This window comes from Heptranchias perlo, chromosome 33, assembly GCF_035084215.1.
Source record: "Heptranchias perlo isolate sHepPer1 chromosome 33, sHepPer1.hap1, whole genome shotgun sequence".
Classification (NCBI taxonomy): Eukaryota; Metazoa; Chordata; class Chondrichthyes; order Hexanchiformes; family Hexanchidae; genus Heptranchias; species Heptranchias perlo.
The window spans coordinates 24,037,201-24,057,479 of NC_090357.1; the positions used below are offsets into that span (position 1 = coordinate 24,037,201).

At 42.5% G+C, this 20,279-nt stretch overlaps 1 protein-coding gene across 3 annotated transcripts in view; it reads right to left on the bottom strand.

Moving 5' to 3' along the window:
* The window catches only part of pknox2 (pbx/knotted 1 homeobox 2), a 343,270-nt gene extending 323,667 nt beyond the window's left edge, over positions 1 to 19,603 (bottom strand). The window contains exon 1 of one of the 3 annotated variants that reach the window (XM_067971059.1): positions 19,539 to 19,603. The gene's annotated coding sequence lies outside the window, so the exon portion shown is untranslated. The remainder of the gene's footprint in view (positions 1 to 19,538) is intronic. The other 2 variants (XM_067971057.1, XM_067971055.1) reach the window with 2 other exon arrangements.
* Between the last annotated feature and the right edge of the window lie 676 nt (positions 19,604 to 20,279).

Sequence of the window (20,279 nt, forward strand, 5' to 3'; positions counted from 1 at the left end):
AAACACAGCGAGCAAGGTCCCACAAACAGCACTGAAATAAACGATCAGATCATCTGGTTTCGGGATAAATGTTGGCCAGGAAAACTCACCTGCTCTTCTTCAAATAGTGTCATGGGGTCTTTTATGCCCACCCGAGAGGGCACAGAGGGCCTCGGTTTAACCAAAAGACAGCATCTCCAACAGTGCAGCACTCCCTCAGTACTGCACTGAAGCGCCAGCCTAGATTATTTGCTCAAGTCTCTGAAGTGAGACTTGAACCTAAAGCCTTTTGACTCAGAGGTGAGAATGCTACCACTCAGCAAAGGCTGACACAATGTGCTCCTCCCTGCTGGATTTTCCTCAATTCACAGCGCCCAAGGTGCAGGAACAGGAAAATCTGCCTACGTCCACCCAGTGCTTATTTATCAGAGTCCTGATAGCACCACACTACCAGGTACTGTGGCACCTGGGTACAGATCGTTTAAACATAAAGTCCAGAGAGGAGAGAAGCTGTCAGCATACCACTCTCTCCTGTGGCAGGCAGCCTACTGATACTCTCTGTCTAGGCACATACATGAAGAATGACCACTTGGCAAGTGTAACACTTTGGGACTTCTATCTCTATGGCCTGGCAGAGATCTTGTTTCAGTTTATGTTACGTTATTGATCTAAAGTCATATTCAGATCAACTCTGACAGAGATAAACAAGCCATTTAGAATGTTCATTAGGATGACTTCTCGGTGAGACCCCAGATGGCACAATAACAAACAACAACTTGCAATTATATAGCACCTTTGACGTACAAAATGTCCCAAGGCGCTTCACAGAGACAAAATCTGACAAAAATGGATACCTAGCCAAAGAAGGCACAATTAGAAGGCTCGGTCAAAGCTTGGTTTTAAGAAGGGTTTTAAAACAAGTAGGGGAGGTGGAGGCGAATTCCAAAGCCTGGGCCGATACTCCAGTGCAGTACTGAGAGAATGCACACACATTCATTTTCTAACAGGGATAACTAAGGATCATAAACCCTGGTTGATTCCCCCTCCCACACCACTCACTAATCTGGAGATACGAAGCCCTTCTGTTACACCCTCAGCTCTACCGTAGCCAAGATCAGCTAAGTCATTACAGAACATGGGACCTTCCTAGTCAGTGTGGATCAGTACCACATGCGGTGCACTGAGTCCCTGGGGGACATCCTCTCCACTGCTCCACTCCACCTCCTCCACTTCCCCCCCACCCACCCACCCGGGTCACATTGCAGAGGAGGCAAAAACATCCACATGAAATAAAATACTGCCATGGGGTGGGGAGGACAGGGATAGACTAGATTCACATGTACAGCTTCTTGTAGCTCATCATGCAATGGGACAGGTGGAGAACCAAGACAGGGACAGTACATGACCTAAACAAGATAGACAAGAGTGGCCACACGCAACAAAAAGTCTTTAAATACTGGGGAAGTGGGGGGAATGGGAGTTTAAATTAGGGATTTTATTATTGTTACTTGAATGTTTCAAATAATCATCAATTCTACCTATTTTAAGCAGTACATTTAATAACCTTAGTTCCAAGGAACAAAAGTATTTGGCTATCTTTTCATATTGAGCTTATTGCTTTTTAAGATTATAATTACTTAAATGTCATTTTATGCGCTCATTTTTATTGTGATTTTAACACAAGTATGTTTACATAAAGACTTCTAAAAGAAAACCCTCAATTGTTCAACAAAAAAAAAAATTCTGCTCAGAGATCCCCAACAGCTGGAAGGTACGTATGGGGGCATTGGGCGAGGGTCAGATCGGCTCAGATGTGAAGCCCCACAGTCAAATGGCTTGCCAACACTCATGGTCTAGGTGAAGCACCAGAGGGCTATCGGCTTCCACAGGATCGTAACTCAGCAGGAATCTGCACCGTCAAGCAGAGCTGAAAAAATAATACTCGGTCCTGGCCCAAAGGCCCAACCCGCTTCATTTTAAGCTCAGACTCTCGATATTTTAACCTGGGGAACGCAGAGACTTGCCAAAGACAACGGTAGTGCTTCAATACAGAATGATGACTGTTCTCCTCAGTCTGTGTACGGTCTTTCAACAGAACAGACTTCGGAGAATCAGTCAGGAGTGTGAATTAACACTCCATCGTTATTTTATCACTGGGACGATAGTCCACAACAACAGAATGTTATCAAACTGCTCTAATGAAACCCTTTTCCTCGGGATAAAAGAAAAGATACCGCCAAGAAAAAAGCAGCTTGGCAGTCCAATCGACATTATCCTACACGAGACCTGCATTTACATCACACCTTTCACGACCTTAGGGCTCGTCCGAAAGGCGGCACCTCTGACAGTGCAGCACTCCCTCGGTATTGCACTGGAATGTCAGTCTGGATTTCGTGCTCAAGTTTTGAGTACGACTTGAACCCACGACCTTCTGGCTCAGAGGAGAGAGTGGTACTAACTGAGCCCCGGCTGACAGCGAGGGGGAAGGGCGAGGAGTGGATAAATGCAACTGGCGGATAATTGAGATTCCCCAAATTTTGCTCTCCTGCTATGACAGCGATATGCTCGGCGTGGGAATAAAGACAAGTGCAATAAATAATGAAGTGAATTCCAGTGTTCTGTTTCGACTGCGAAATTGATTTATGCCCAACCAGGAGACTGAGAGTGTAACGACATGGAGCCTCAGGCAAGGCTGCGTCCCATGAAAACTCCAGCGGATAACTGCAACACGGATGATGGAGATTCTGTTAGAAATTTATTCCAAAATATCTGGAAGTACTGAAAACAATTCCTGGCACCTCGAGTTAGAATAAAATACATTCCAAAAACAATTAATATAAATCCACCAACGCACCAATATACATTTGGAAACAGAAGTACAGATTTACAAAGTTGTGCGATCTGTAAAGCTTGACAAATGCAATGGCTGGGTCAGTGATCTCTGCACAGACTGACTTATTTCACCACTGTGCTTTCACCCATGCATCTAGCACTGTTGGGGATGTCTGAATAGAATTCACAGTAAAACACAAGAACAAGAAAGACTAGAATTTATATCGTGCCTATCATGGTCTCAGAATGTCCCAAAGCACTTTACAGCTGTTGAAGTATTTCCGAAGTGTAGTCACTGTGTAATGTAGGAAACGCAGTGGCCAATTTGTGCACAGCAAGCTCCCGCAAACAGCAATGTGATAATGACCAGATAATCTGTTTTAGTGATATTAGTTGAGGGATAAATATTGGCCAGGACACCAGGGAGAACATCCCTGCTCTTCTTCGAAATAGTGCCGTGGGATCTTTTACATCCACCTGAGTCTCTCTCAGTTTAACATCTCATCTGAAAGACAACACCTCCGACAGTGCAGCACTCCCTCAGTATTGGAGTGCAGTACAACATTAATAATTGAGATTAATTACTTTTTGAAAAGTCAGCACAAGTGATTGAAAAATTGCACTTAGACTTGGTCCCTTTTATGATTAGGGCTTATTTTACTTAATCCAAATATTATATGTTCAGTATTTATACACATTTTGCATTCTCACTTTTTATTCCAAATCACAGCACAGTGTTCGTGGTATATTCTTTGCTAAGGAAAAATCTTTAATACATGTGGTACCATGTTTGCATTATAAGCACTTTCTAGGGTAGTGAAGAGGGTTAGACCCTGTACTTTCATCTCTGGGACCTACATGGAATCCAACTCAAACTGATCAGATGAAAGGCTTCTCCCCCTACACTCTTCCACAAAATGAGTTTACGCAGTGTCAACCCAGTTACAGTGGGCACAGGCCAATAGCATAGAAAGGAAATGTTTCACAACTCAGTGCAAATTGGAACCGAATTCAAGATCTCACTCAGGCAAGCAACAAAGATGTCTGGTGTGACAAGTGGAAGTGACACACTGGCGCAGCACTGGCACACTGCTGAGGCTGGGTTTATGCCACTGTGTTGGGGCAAGGCACAGACAGCTTTACCCCACAGCTAATTCATTCTGCACCTGACCTGGGAAATTCCGGTAGAAGGAGCTTTAATCTAGGTCCAACTCATGCTGCACCTGATCTGGTAGTGCTCAATGGGGCAATGTACAGGGAGCTTTGCATCTAATTAAGTCTATACCTAGTTGTGATTTCAAGTTGTTTGATGAAACATGGGACAGGGTAAAGACTGGAGAAACTTCCGCTTTACACTTTGAAGATGCCTGAAAAGCGATCTTTGAGGTATATTATACAACAAACAATATGGAATATTACTTCAAACTAAATCACAACAGCTGGACGAGGCAAATTTAGGTCTGATGTCAGGAAGTTCTTCAAACAAAGAGCGATCAACCAAGGTGCAGGAATGGATTTACAGGTAGGGTGGTGAAGGCAAAAACACAGGAAGCGTTTGAAAAACAATTGGATGTAGTAAGAGGGGTGGGTGGGGCTATAGGGTCTCACTGCACGGCTGGGCTAAGAGGGGCTAAATGACTGTCCTGATCTGAATATATCCTGACAAAACAGCAGAAGATTTAGATCAGACTCAGAATGGAAAATGTTGCATACTTAAAAGATATCGATTCAAAAATGATTCATATATAATACAAAGTTAAGAGAAAACAAAAATTATATTCAAGGTACTTAACTCAAATTGACCCTGGTGGGAGAAGTACATCCCTTAATTCAAGTCCTACTGCCCCACATCTGGCCTCTCTCATTGAGCAGCATTTCCAAATCACTGCTATTTCACTCCACCCACACCCAAAAATGTATTAAAGAAGAAACTGCTGCAGAAATGTCAACGGGTGCAAACTTTTGAAACATACACTTAAAATTCCCGCAGCGATCTCTTCTGAGAACGGTATCTGACCCTCTCTCCATCCCCAGCATGAGAGAGACACAATTGTGTGCGTCAGAGAAAAGAAGGATGCAAGAGAGAAAAGGATAGAAGAGAGGAGAGACTAGGAAAAGAGAAGAGAAAAGCAATAAAGAGATACTTCTACTGATCCCATGAGAATCAGGAATGAGGTATAATTCAATTGAGTCCATTGTAAGGCTGATGAACAAGCTGAAGAGACCTTGGGCTCAATTTTGAAATGGTGGCAGGTTGTCAGCAGCGGGGGCGGGAGTGAAGGTGCACGTGGCAAACCCAAATAAACAAATCTTACCGTTTCCGACGCGATCGCATCGTAATTGATGGTGATTAACATGCTCTCAGGGTTTCACGCCGAGCAGCCAGCCTGATTGATAGGCTGGCTGCCGTTGGGAGGTGCAACGGGATGGGGGCAGAGGAGGAGAGGAGGAGAAGAGAAAGAGAGCGAGACTTCATCTGGTGCTGGAATGGAATATCAGGGGAGGGGTGAAGAAGGGGGAGATCGGGGGAGGGGGGGGGATAAAGAAGGGGAGACATTGGACATCGGAGCAGGGTGAAAAGGTAGGGTGATTTTGTGTTTTAATTGCGTGCAATGGTTTTTTATGTAATTTGTTTTGTTTCTTTTTGCCTAATCCGGCCCTGAGGCGTGAATCAGAAGCCGAGGGAAAGAACATAAGAACATAAGAAATTGGAGCAGGAGTAGGCCAATCGGCCCCTCGAGCCTGCTCCGCCATTCAATAAGATCATGGCTGATCTGATCCCAACCACAAATCTAAAGAACACAAGAAGTCGGAGCAGGACCCGGCCACATAGCCCCTGGGCCCTCTCCGCCACCCACAGGGCATTGACCGATCCGAACTCAGCTTCATGTCCAATTTCCTGCCCGCTCCCCATAACCCCTAATTCCCTTTACTTCTAGGAAACTGTCTATTTCTGTTTTAAATTTATCTAATGATGTAGCTTCCACAGCTTCCTGGGGCAGCAAATTCCACAGACCTACCACCCTGAGTGAAGAAGTTTCTCCTCATCTCAGTTTTGAAAGAGCAGCCCCTTATTCTAAGATTATGCCCCCTAGTTCTGGTTTCACCCATCTTTGGGAACATCCTTACTGCATCCACCCGATCAAGACCCTTCACAATCTTATATGTTTCAATAAGATCGCCTCTCATTCTTCTGAACTCCAATGAGTAGAGTCCCAATCTACTCAACCTCTCCTCATATGTCCGCCCCCTCATCCCCGGGATTAACCGAGTGAACCTTCTTTGTACTGCCTCGAGAGCAAGTATGTCTTTTCTTAAGTATGGAGACCAAAACTGTATGCAGTATTCCAGGTGCGGTCTCACCAATACCTTATATAACTGCAGCAATACCTCCTTGTTTTTATATTCTATCCCCCTAGCAATAAAAGCCAACATTCCGTTGGCTTTCTTGATCACCTGCTGCACCTGCATACCAACTTTTTGATTTTCTTGCACTAGGACCCCCAGATCCCTTTGTACTGCAGTACTTTCCAGTCTCTCGCCATTAAGAAAATAACTTGCTCTCTGATTTTTCCTGCCACCCAGATAAGTTAAAAATCGTTCTAACCATGTAACCTGTCAAACGTAAAGTGCCTGAAGTACCTCGATGAGGTACATTTGGTTCTTTAACTATCATCCCGCCGGCTTTAACTGCCGGCAGGACTTCCGGATTTGGGACGCCCGCCTGCACACAAGTCCGTCCGTGGGAACTCTGACGTCAGCAGGTTGGAGCCGGGCTCCAAACCAGAACAGGATTTCCCCGATTTTCGGAGCCCCCCGCACCTGCAATTTCCCAGGAAAATCGAGCCCCTTGTCTGAATGAATTTGTGAACCTCCTGAAATACAGGCTTTTAAAACCCAAGTTCACTATCACTTAATCCTACCTCTTGCTTAGCCAATACCTGAATACTTGATGCATTTCGAATAAGGTGCTGGAGTTCATTAACAGTCAAAGATTGGGATCAGGACGAGGGGTAATAGAAATGTCTCTTTCAATGTCCAGATAATATGGCCAAGCAAGTAACAAAAAAACAAATAGAATGCTGGGATATAACCAGACCAGTAGTGTGCAAGTCTACTGAAGTAATGCTAAAGCTTCACAATGCACTGAGCTGCCACGTTACAGTGTGGTTACCAATGTCCAAACAATTTACACTACCTGACTGAAAGGACTGCTCTGTTAGCAAGGACAGTGCTCCACACACATGGTTACACATGTGTAAAGCTCCTCTGCAGTGGTTAAGGATCCATTACTGACCACTCCTCTTAATTTTAAATCAAATAATTCAAATCATTGGATTTTTAGTCCAAAAACAAGGTTTAATTATCAGTGGAGTGTATACTATTGGAGTGGGGGTGGGGGGAAAGGAAGATAGGGCACGCACCACTGATGGGGTACAGCATAAGTCTGGGTGCAGCCTCACAAAATTACCCCCTATAACTGCAGCATGAAAACATGGGTCTACGATTCTACTGTTGGGATAAGGGAGCTGGTTTTAGCAATGTAAACACAGGGAAGTGGTTCACAGGCACCTTGCTCCCACAACCCAAACCAATGAAGCATCAAATATAAAAGTATCTTCTGAGGAAAGATTAGAAAAGCAGAGTCTCTGCAGTCCAGAAAGGTGGTGGAGTGTAGATCGCAAAGCATTTAAAAATATTAAATGGCATAGATTAAGCAAACCCAGATTATTACTGCAAAACCAGCCAAGCAAGTAGGACCAGAGCACGTAAATCAGAATTAGTAAAAAAAATTTAAAAGACATCAGGCAAATCTTTTTTACTCAAAGGAAACCATCATAGCCTCAAGTTGGCACGGTATAGACATACAGGGTAATGAAGATGGCTGCTATGATGACATGCAGCATAACAACTTGGATTTATACATTACATGAAAAGGTTAAAACATTAAAAGATTTCTCCTCCATTCCAATAGCATATAGAATCAAACACATGATGCGTCCTCAGTCTTGGTGGTGGCCTGCATTAGGAGCCAAGAAACCTTGGTTTCTCAAAATAAAATTAGTTTAGGTTTTCAACGCCTACTTAAATGAACCATACAAGAGATTTTAAATTAGAATTATGGTGCCCCAGTTAGTTAACATTTTCTGTCAAAAATGCAAGGTGGTTTTTGCCAACAATCTGTCACTAATGGAAACCTTTAAAAAGAGCCACATTGTCACCACAGAGTGACTATTGAAGTAGTCCAGGTATGAGATACAAGAGTTGAACATATCGCTGATCATTGTTTACATTCTTCCTGTATATAAAATTTCTCCATTGTATGGGTCGCCCCAAACTTTCCCCAGCAAAGAAAACAGTCAGACGGGCAGCCTGCTCCCAGACCTGTGTCATTGCTGCTCTGAGGAACGACAAACATTCCCCCTCCCAGTGAACTAGTCTCTGGCCTTTCCCACTTCCCAGCAGCATGCTTGAGCGTGGAGATTTAGTGCGTGAAGGAAGGTGCTTGTGTCCGCCATTGACACGTGTTGGTGCACCACATGCATCACATTACGTGACGTGACGTGAAACAAATACAGATGATCAGAAGCCTTACTTGCTATTTGGTGACTCAAAGGAATTTTGTAGTGTTCTCTTTCTTTTAAACACTCAAACACAAATGTATAAATGCCAAAAATTCTGAAGCAGTTTATTTAAGATCACAAGGTGTCTTTTAATCTATAGATCAAATGGGCTCATTTCATTCATTGATTGAACGAACACTGGTTGTAGCTCTGCTCACACAAACGTATTTTCCTGTTGATTCAATCATGTAACCCCTGTCCAGCTCCATTAAATATTTTATTTGAATATTGCATGTTGCATGTTTCATTGTCTATTTGAATCCAATATTGTCGAGCTTGTCATCTTCAAAAAAAAAGTAATAGGTTATAAAAGGAGTTTGTTGCAGTTCTTGAAATTCTTTATGGTCCAAATATTTCCTTTTCATTCCTGGTGTGGGTTATGTCACGTAACATTACTTTATGAAACAGAAATGATACACGAAAACCAAGTGGTCCAAGAGAATTAAAAACGTGTGGAATTTGCCAGATACAGAATTTTTCCCCCCAAGTAGACAATTTATTTTTAAACATTAGAAGACATTGTTACAAAGGGTAACTTTCTTGTTTCATGCATTTTTTTTAAAACATACTGGACGAAGTGCAAAAGTTTGGGAAATATGACGTGTCGACTTTACTTGCAAGCTACAAAACCCCTTCCTTGTTTAACATCCACCATGCCAATGTGAGATCCATAGTGTAGCACAAGATTACGTTAAGTCTTACCTTTGTAACCTCCTTCAGCCCTACTACCCTCCGAAAGCTCGATGTTCCTCCAATTCTGGCCCCTTGTCCATCTCCCCCTCCCCCCCTCCCCACCATTGGTGGTCATACCTTCAGCCATCTAAGCCCTAAGCACTGGAATTCCCTCCCAAAACCTCTCCACCTCGCTCTCCTCCTTTAAGACCGTCCATAAAACCTACCACTTTGATCAAGCTTTTGGTCACCTGTCCTAATGTCTCCTTCGTTGGCTCTGTCAATTTTTGTCTGATTACGCTCCGTGAAGCTGCTTGAGATGTTTTACTGTGGTAAAGGTGCTATATAACTGCAAGTTGTTATTGTTGTAGTAAACAGGCTACTGTAAAATAGGGTAACTGTTAATCCTCCGGGCACACACCTATGAAAGGGCAGGTTACAGAAAAGGTGCAGCTTCTAGACAATAGGAGACAAGGCCCAAGAAATATGATCATATAAATGTCCAAAATCAGAATTAAAATAATTATACGTCAATCTGTTGTGTCACAGCACTTTGTGGCCCAATATTGATGCACTTTCAGTGTCACAGCATTACCTCTAGTGAATTCAATCTCAAGAAAACGTATACTTAAGATTACATTTTTTTTTTAAATTGGCTGCCACACTTATGGGGATGATGATTTCTCTGGTTGCTATGTGTGTGGCTATCAAACAAAAGCAGGAGGATTCCTTCCAGTCATAATTTAATGCATTCCAACCAACCGCACTTGTAATATCACTACAAATACTTACCAGAGGAAATCTTCCCCATATCAGAGGCTGCAGTACAAGAAATGGAAAAAATGCCACTGTGCGGTGGAATGTGTTTTTCAGAGGTGTGGTTTAGGCGTATGTTTGGGGTAAGGCAGTGAGTTTTCCAACTTGCATCTAACAACCCTTCACCAGACCAGGGTGCACTCGATGTGGATATCCATTGCCCAAAATGGAAAGCACTACATTCCCCAGCTAAAACATTCCTCGTACTGATTGGTTCAAGATTCACCAAAAAAAAAGTTTAAAAAAAAAATAATGGTAGCAACTGAGCACCAGGAGGACACATTCTCAGTCATCAGTATGAGCATAAGCCTGATAGTTTATAAACATGCAAGGCACAGTAATTGAGATCTAGACAACGTCAAACTATAAATATCATGTAGAAGTAATTCTAGATCAATTTGGAAATAGTTAGAGAGATGGCACTGCCGTGACCAACTCGTGAGTATGTGGTTACATCTGTGGCTGTAGACATCAAAATAGGCAGTCGTAAATAAACACACACAAACTATATATAAAAAATATACAAGGTAATGACATACTGGGTTACACTCTTATCAAGAAGGCTTCACTTTGAGTCACTCCCACTCTTCCAGCTTGTGTCAAGTTTTTAAGTGCTAATCACACTGCACTTTCAGTAAGAGTTTAACATGCAGCTCTGATGATGTTTTAGTTGGACACGTCCTGGGCAGCATTTATCCCTCAAATCAACATAGTTAAACAGATTAACTGGCCATTTACCTTATTGTTGTTTGTGGGACTTTATTGTATGGAAATTGGCTGTTGTTCTTCCCTACATTACAACAGTGACTACACTTCAAAAATAATTAATTGGCTGTAAAGCGTTTTGGGGCATTCTGAAGTCTTGAAAAGCACTATATAAATGCAAGTTATTTCCTTCTTTAATACAGGTTTCCAATTTTACTTTTCAATCATCCCCAAAATATCACTTGATAGACACGAAAGATCAGAAGATACCCTTAACTAACAAAAATCTATCTTTCTCAGTCTTGAAAGTTCCAAATGTCCCAACATCCAGAGCCTTTTGGGGGAAGAGAATTCCAGATTTCTACTATCCTTTGTGTGAAAAAATGCTTCCCGATTTCCCTCCTCAATGTCCTGGCTCTAATTTTAAGATTATGTCCCCTCATGCTTGATTCCCCCACCAGAGGAAATTATTTCTCTGTATCTACCCTATCGAATTCTTTTAACATTTCAAACAAACACCCCTCAATCTTATATACTCAAGGGAATATATGCCAAGTTTATGCAACCTGTCCTCATAATTTAACCCTCTAAATCCTGGCATCATTCTGGTGAATCTGCACTGCACCCCATGCAAGGCCAAAATATCTTTCCTGAGGTGCGGTGTCCAAAACTGAAGGCAGTATTCCAAATGGGGTCTGACCAAGGCTCTGTACAACTGAAGCGTAACTTGCTCCCCTTTGTATTCCAGACCGCTTGAGATAAAGGCCAACATTCCATTAACCTTTGTGATTGCTTTTTGTACCTGTGCACCAGCTTTAAATGATTTGAGAGCTTGGACACACAAATCTCTCTGTTCTTCTACAGTTCCTAGTTTCTTACCATCTAGAAAATACTTCCAATTTATCTTTCTTAGGTCCCAAGTGGATGGCCTCACACTTGCCCACACTGAACTCCCACCTGAGCGAGATATGTGAGGATGGCTGACACTCGCAGCACTGCACCCACTTTGAGTCATCACCTTCAGGAGCGAGGGACAAGGGGGGTGGGGGGAGAGCATTTAACAGGACACTAAAAAAGAAAAGCAGAAATCACCATTTGCTTAAGTCTTTAAAGGAAGGCTCTGAACTTCATAAGCTATCACATTCTGTGACTGACAGTAGCTATCGGAAGCTGAACATTGCTTTGAGATGTTAGTTTCCAGATGTCATAAGTGCCCCTACTTTTTGCCCCAACTGGCTGCAATTGACCTTGCAGCAAGTTGGCTGGGAGTGGGATCAACACTTTTAAAGAAACCTTTTAAAGAAGCATGCTCGGTTTCTCAACCCCAAGATTAGCTTATCGCCAGAAGCACTGAATAAGTCAAATTCCATTTTTTATTACAAGGAATTCCAGGACTGGTGTTTTCTGGATCACGTTCCACAAATCTCTACAATTACAATTAGGCTCAGTGGTTTCTGATGACTCAATAATTCAAACTCCATTTTTATTAGATGAGATTCTGGGATTTTTTACCCGTGATTTGGGATTCACATTCTGCAATTCCCGTGAGGACCTAAAACAGTTGCCTTGATGTCACACCTTAGCAACTTACATTAAATACGATGTTCCTCTAGCAACCACTGACTGCGTGGATTCCAGCTACACTCTGGTCAGTCTCTAACCATATGGCGATAGTAATCTGTTTTGTTTTTAAGTTCTCTGTTTCTCCCTCCCCCCCCCCCCCCCCCCCCCATTTAGAGGATCAGAGACATGAAGCAGTTGGGGAAGTATCAGGTCGACAACAGAAAAGCATCAGCCTTGTTGAGCTCTGCTGCTCCAAGCAATGATTTCAAAGAGAAGTTCTCTCTGCTCTATCACAGCAAGTTTGCTTGGAGCAGCAGAGCTCAACAAGGCTGATGCTTTTCAAAAGGGGCAACTATCAAAGCCCTGTGGCACAACCAAACCTCACCAGGCACCGACACAGCAGGCAAGTAGGGCAATACACACTAGCACTACTTACTGAAATCATTCATTAGTGTTTTCCACAACCCCCTCGTTAAAGCTCACTCACTATTACATTCTACCATGTACCTTGCACAATGCACATTTTGAATGTGATGTAACCAAAGAATAATTGCAGTGAACAAAATTCTGTTGAAAAAAGTTGTGAAGCAGCCCAGTAGGTAAGTGCAGTGTCTGGTGTGGAACTGAGCCATAAAGACCATTGATCTCTGATGTGTGCCGAGTTAGCTGATCTCAACCAATGTGCTGCTAATTGCAACACAACTGACTTTGGTGCCCTGGGCTTGGGGGAAGGAAATGGCGGGAGGGGGGGGGGTGGGGGGATAAAGTTTGTTTTACTCCTGATCACTATCCAGTGACCCTCCCCCCGCCCCACAAGAGTGCATATCCAGATGTTGGATGAGGATAGGATTGGGCTCAACTGTGAAGGCTCTTCGAATATCAGCACACAGAGGCTCAACATGTTCACAGGAAATTTATCCACTAGTTTAATGTTTATTTTGAACAGGTTAGTGGCTCCGTTAAACAAAGGAATTTCATATCAACATGTTAAGCCTTCATAAATACTTAGAGCCCTGTTTCAATGCACATGGGAGGTGGAGGTGGGGGGGAACACAATGGAATTTACCCTTTAATGTCCTGGGGAGGGGGAATGGATTTGATTATTTCTTTTTCATAAAGAACATTTTTTTTAAAAACACAATTAACCCTATTCTTCGCCACAGCTCAATTATTGGGTCAAAGTGCAATTGCAGTGCTGGTGCCACAAATGCAATCTCTCAGGCCCAGTGGTAACAGGGTTTCATTTGATACTAAAATATGGAGGCAAAGACTGACTTGGTTTCACCAACTATGCATCATGTCAGTCTTGGGTTGTCTATGACCGAAACATCAATCACTGCAGCAGGCTGTCGACCAAGGTCCAATGTTGTGTCCACTTCCAAAATGGACAATGGGAGCTGTAAGCCAGGAGCAAGCAGGTAAAGTAATTTGAACTGGTGACAAATTACGGGCTGGACCCCTAGCACTCTGCGAGTTGCTGCAAAATTTGTTTCCTACTTCAGAATTTCCCCCTGCCATGTAAGCGGTAGAATCTGAAGGAGACACATGATATAGTTGACTTTTACTGTAAGCTTATTAATTGATGCAGGTAGTCTCACAAAACTTAAATATAACTAAGTTTACTGTAAAAACTGACCATTTCTTGTTCCCCGCACTGGCAATTCTTGCAACACTCTGCTCCCACCAGCTTCCCAGTCACTCCCAACGGTGCTACCACTGACCTCTGACCCATAACCTGGAGAACCTGAACCCTCTTTCCCCGTTGCTAGTTATGCCTAGCTGCCAGGGATGATTAACTAGTTGGCTGCAGGCTAGTTTTTAGCTACGCAAGGTACCTCTTCCAACTCCTGCTCCAGCCACTCCTCTCTGTCCTACTCTGCTATTTCAGTCTCACTGACTCCTCTCTTCCTCATTAGCACTATAATTCAATGGTTCAAGTGCCTGTCTTTGAACCTTTTGTAAAAAAAAAATCTAAAAATTGCAGCTGATATACTTCTCTTAAAACATGTAAGCAGACCACTTAGTAATGTGATACAGAAATTGAACAGATCACCTGCAGATTCTACCTTCTCTCGCCAAATATTCTGATTAAGGCCAGTATCTGCAGTAAGCCCAAAGTGCCACGGAATTTGAAAAGCCTGGCTTAAAGAACAGAGATGAACGGGAAATAAGAATGGAGTTAGAATAGAGAACGAGGGAAGAAAATATGGAGAAGGGGAAAATGGGACAATAGTTATTTGAAGCTTTTTAATTTTAAAAACATTTTTGCAGTATATATGGTTGATACAGCAAAAAAATTACTTCTGACATTTAATTAGCTTCTTAATTTAAAATTGGGGTTCACTTCAGCATCTGGAGGCTGAACTTCAAAAATTAAAATGGTCAGCCCAAGACCAGGGGGAATCCAGAACGAGAGGGTATAATCTTCAAATTAGAGCAAGGCCATTCAGGACTGAAATCAGGAAGCACTCCTTCACACAAAGGCTATTAGAAATCTGGAACACTCTCCCCCCAAATGTATAAAATTAACAGCACAGAAACAAGCCATTCAGCCCAACTGCTCTATGCCGGTGTTTATGCTCCACACGAGCCTCCTCCCACCCTACCAGCGTATCCTTCTATTCCTTTCTCCCTCATGTATTTATCTAGCTTCCTCTTAAATGCATCAATGCTATTCACCTCAACTACTCCATGTGGTAGCAAGTTCCACATTCTAAGTTGATGCTGTGGATACTGGGATAATTGAAGCTTTCAAGGCTGAAATCAACAGATGTGTGTTAGGTAAGGGCATCAAGGGATATGAAGCAAAGGCAGGTAAATGGGATTGAGGAACAGATCAGCCATGATCCAATTGAATTATGGAACAGGCTCGAGGGGCTGAAAGGCCTACTCCTGTATTCCTATGTTCCAAGGAAACTAGAAAACCCTGGACTTGCTGGCAGCCTTTGGGTTAATAAAACAAATGAAATGACAACATCAGAACAGACAAGAGAACTCATCTTACTAAACATTAATGGATTCAATAGTCAATCTGTGTATTATCAGACCCACACTTACTCCAATCAGCAAACTGTCAGATTCAGGCAGGACAATCAGCAGCATTCCAACTGATGGTCTTAAACTAACCTTTAAAAAAGCATTAAGTAACATGTGGACATGTATTGGTTCAAAATAAATGTTGCGTTTTGAAGATATCATTTAAGTACAAAGTATTAAATAGATTAAGACTTTAAATGGAACTTTTCTGTTAAATACACAATGTTCCCCATCATGAAAAATTATATACAGACCCCACAACTGCACAAATGATTAGAGATTCAAAGAGTTTCTAATGCAGAGCAGACTAAATCATTTAGCAATAAAAGATAGATTGTGCAATGCAGAGCAGGAGGAAAGCAAGAGACATTTTTAAAGGCTGCTTTGGGAAGCAGACTAGAAAATGTAGAAGACAAACTGACAAAGATCCACCAGCACTTTGCTGGACAGCTGGCATTAAACGGAATCCCCGGCATAACCTTTAGAGAGGCACGAACTGCTCGCTGCAGTACCTTAATTCATCCAGTTCACAGTGAAAGCCAGGAGCAATTCAAACAGGGCTGGTTTTCAACCCTACACAGGATGACGCCACTGTCGTTCACAAGCAAGAGTGGAATCAAATCGACAGCTACCGTGTCCAGTCACTGCATTGTATAATTGAATGTTTCTCCCTCGGAAAGGCAGAAATCAGAAATATCCCCAAAAAGTTTTCAAGAAAATAAAAATCCCGTAACATCCTGTAAATCTCATGGCTTAACATTCATAGGACTCAGTCTTCAGCTCCTGAACACTTACGTTGGAAATGATCACTAATTATCCTCAACATATTAATAAAAGTTCAAAGTGAATGCCACCATCAATACCCCTTTTTTAAAAAGGAATAAAAAAATGTATTTGTTGCAGACTGAACTACGCACAGAGAAAGTCAATAGGACCAATATGGGCTGGTATCCAATACAACATAAAATAACACCAATGTCACAAAGTGAGATACAAATGTAAGTGTGATTGCAACTGTACAGGATTTTTTTAATAAGATAATGTCAAAGGTATTTTTTAAACAAATGAGATGGTGTTGTGTGAAAGGCGTTCTTCCACACTACACCATCTCATTTGTTTTACATGGAACAACACAGAATTTACAGCCCAGAAACAGGTTATTCAGCCAAACAGGTCTATGCCAGTGTTTATGCTCCACACGAGCCTCCTCCCACTTTACTTCATCTCACCCTATCAACATATCCTACTATTCCTTTCTCCCTCATGCATTTAAGGGGAAGCTAGATAAGTACAGCTATGCTTACATACATACATATATTTAAAATTACCTTTGACATCCTCTTTCTAAAAAAAAATACATTTTAAAAAAAACAGTAAGTGCCAACCATATCTGGAGAGTGGCAGGAAGGAGGTACTGTAGCCAATGGCACAAGCGAGCTCTATGGGGATCACTAGTGATGGTCATTGTCAGAGTACTTCTGCAATCACCTCGTTCCAACTGTGTGGGTTAATTCAGTTCCCTTGTATTTTCATTCTCACTCACTCCAGGGTACTGTTCCCATGTCCTCTGCGCACTCACTGTTTAAAAACCAAAGAATCTTCGAAGCTGCTAATTCTTCATATTGAATTTATTTTCTTTTTTTAAGTTTCCCCAGTAGTGAAGAGGTTAATGCTTTCCATATCACTGAAGGACGTCTAAATTATCATCATATTATTGGAGGGGTATTCAACTCAAACAACACAGCAACAGAGCGGGTAAAAATACACAGCAGTATTCTCAAGCTGTCCATCCCCCTCCAGTCCCTAACTTCTAAAACAGTTCAGTAATCCAGCAGGTAATTTCCCCTCCAGATTTCTGCAAATACATCACCTTATCCTGAGGAAAACAGGAAATGAAACTGCAAAGAATTCCTCAAATTTGGAGCACCTACAGTTACCCGTTTGGATTTAGAAAGTGGGCATTTCTACACAAGAGATCACCTAGAAACATTCAACAGTCACAAATCTCCCATGAACAAACAAGAATAATTTGCAACCCAATTCAACAATGTGCCAGACTGTATATCCAATTTTTGCTTCAATTTTAATTTCAGAAACCAAATTTAAGTAAAACTTCAAATCTAAACAAGTTAGCAAAAAGGCAACAAATTTATATTTTCTCTTAAATTCCCCCACGAAAAAGTACCATTTCAAAACAAAAATAAATTGTGATTTTTTTTTAAATAAACCCCCGCAGTGAGCTAATCTCGTGATACAACTTTTCAGAAATAAACATTCTCTCCTAGCTGAGTTGCACGTTTCTCTTTCCTACGCGTAAAAAGAAACCGATCTGAACCACAGGGAGAACCAGGGTCAGTGACAGACAGGAAAACAATGCTGGAATGATACCAGTTTGGATGCACAAACATGCCCACCGACACTGACTAAAGCCCTGAACTGAAAGTACAGCAATTTAAACTTGGTTGGCATCGAATTCATACTCCAAGTAACACAAACACACCGACAGAATGTTTGTATATCATGGGGAGGGGCAGAAAGGAAGAATAAAAACCAGAAAAAAGTGTACAGCTTTTTATTAATATATAAATAAAAACAGTTTTATTTCTCCAACGGCATACCTGCTCCCTGCACAGAATTCCACTGCGCCGTTCCCGTTTACTCCCATTCCATAAGAGTCATTGCAATCCCAGCATAACCCGGATAGCAACATAGAAATTCTTAGCAAATTAGTTCTGCGTTTGGTGGGATTGGCCTGTAGCGAACACATCCGCAGCTGTTCGGTTAGCTCCATAGCCCTACTGATCTAAGGTTCGAACCTGATGCACACCCCTGAAAAGGAGGAATGCTGCACACTAACACCGCTAAACAAATTCTTCACAATATCTTCCCTAAGTCAACAACTGGGGCTCGTTCTAGCAAATTAAAGTCCACGCTTGGTTGCAAACGGCTCGTCGCTTTTTTCAAAAAGGTGCAGAATGCTACAGAGGCGAACATATTTTGGTAACTGCACGGCGAGAGGTTTATGCACAGGGGCTGCGAGGAGACTGAAAATCGATTTCATTCCCTTTAATTAATGCTTTAAACGCATTTCACGAGGCAGATCTAAAAGATGAATTTAAAAAGAGCATACAAGCCAAAACAAACCATTTCTGAAATCCAGAATGCAAGATCTGTGATAAGCAAAATGTTCCATTTCCTCTCCCTCAATTTCCATAGTAACACTATAATGGAGCAAAATATTAATTTGTAACAAATATGTGTTGCAACATTCCTTAAAGGATGGAAACATTGGCAGAGCAAAATAACAGTAACATGCAACATCCCTGAAAATAACATCTTCTAAATTTCCTCCCTAATCCATCAAAGCAACACATCAAAATTACATTTGTAATCCAGGAATACAAAACCTGAAGATTGCAAGCACACTCCAAAGATCTGAGAGCATCAAACTCTGCTCGAAAGTACCCAATGCCCTCTTACTGTATTTAAAAAAAGGAAAATATTTTGCAAAAAACAAAAACTTTAGCACCAACTAAAACAAATTAAATGAAATGTAACCGAGCAAGTGTCCCTATTAATCAATACCAGCTCTTAATACGGGAGGGGGGGGGGGGGAAACAGAAAAGTACATCAGGTCAATAGTTGCATCAAGCAGAGGGGGGGGGGGGGGGAAGAAAGCGAAATCGGAAAGATTCTTCCAACAGTGCGGATAGGAGTCTCCTCCCTTTTTACACCCAGAAAGTGGTAATTTAACAAAATGACGAAAGGGGGAAAATGTGTAAAGCAAAACAGGTTACAAAAAAAAATCTGCAAAAAAAATTACAAAATGCAGTCATCACATTCCTTCTGAAAATGCATCATCCATTATTCCCCCGGTTTAAAAAAGTAGAAAATGTTTAGAAGTTGAGATTGGAGCGCCCAGCACAGTACAATTACCAGACAGCTAAGTGGAAAGCTATCAGATTCCATTAGCAGACACACGCACACAGAACGGCTCCCCCGCTCATCCCTTAACAATGCAGCTACTCCCCCCCCCCCATCATCATCATCAGCTGTAAAACTGAAGAGAGGGAGAAAGAAGAAGGTGGAGAGACAGAGAGGAGCAAAAAAAAAACCACACAGCAGTTTTAAATGTGTGTCTTTTCTTCCGGCTGGGACAATGACTGACTGAATGAAGTGTCTGGAGCTGCTGCAGCACCAGCAGCAGCCCCAATGTGCAATGCATCCGTGTGCGCCGCTGGTTACACTGTATTGCCCCGTGATACACTGTTGCACCGCGGTTACTCTGTCTCCCTGTGAATGACAGCTTACCTTCATGCCAATCTTCATCAGACTGACACCGCCGCGGCGCCGCCACGCGCTCACATCGATACATCCCCATGACGTCAGCGCGCCCCGGCCTCGCCCCTCCGACCCGCCCCTTCTCCCCGATTGGCTCCCCCCCCCCTCCCTCCTCCTCCTCCTCCTCCGACCTCGTCACGGGCGGGAAGGGAGCGCCGCGCGCAGATTGGCGTCGCCTTTGGTTTGGCCCCGCCCCCCCTCCTCCTCCCTCCTCCCTCGTCGAGCGAGGGAGGAGGAGCTAAGGGAGAGAGTGTGCGAGAGGGGCTGGGGTAATTGTGTCATTTGGCCCACCCCCCCCGGCCGCTCCGGGCTACGCTCAGGTTCGAGTTAGGCCCGCCCTCTGACGGACAGGCCGCGATTGGACAGCGCGACTGTCACTCAACCCGTCGCTATAGTGCTTCCGTTCTAAGTAATGAATATTTATAACCTGGGAGTTTTTAAAGGCAAAGAACATCAGTGACAGTCCCCAAATGGTAAGTAAGTCAAAGAATGGCGTAAAGTTGCATTGAGTCACCCAGCTATCCCTGACAGGGGAAATAAAATATCATAACTGCAGCTCATTACATTTTTATTGAAACATGATTAAAAATATATAAAACCCACCAAATGTTTCAGCTGTTCATTTTTTTTTTGCTTGATGAGAGTGCCAGAATCATGTTATTGCTGCTGTGTTAATCTCTTTCATTCTCAGTATCTCCTCATTAAATTTCC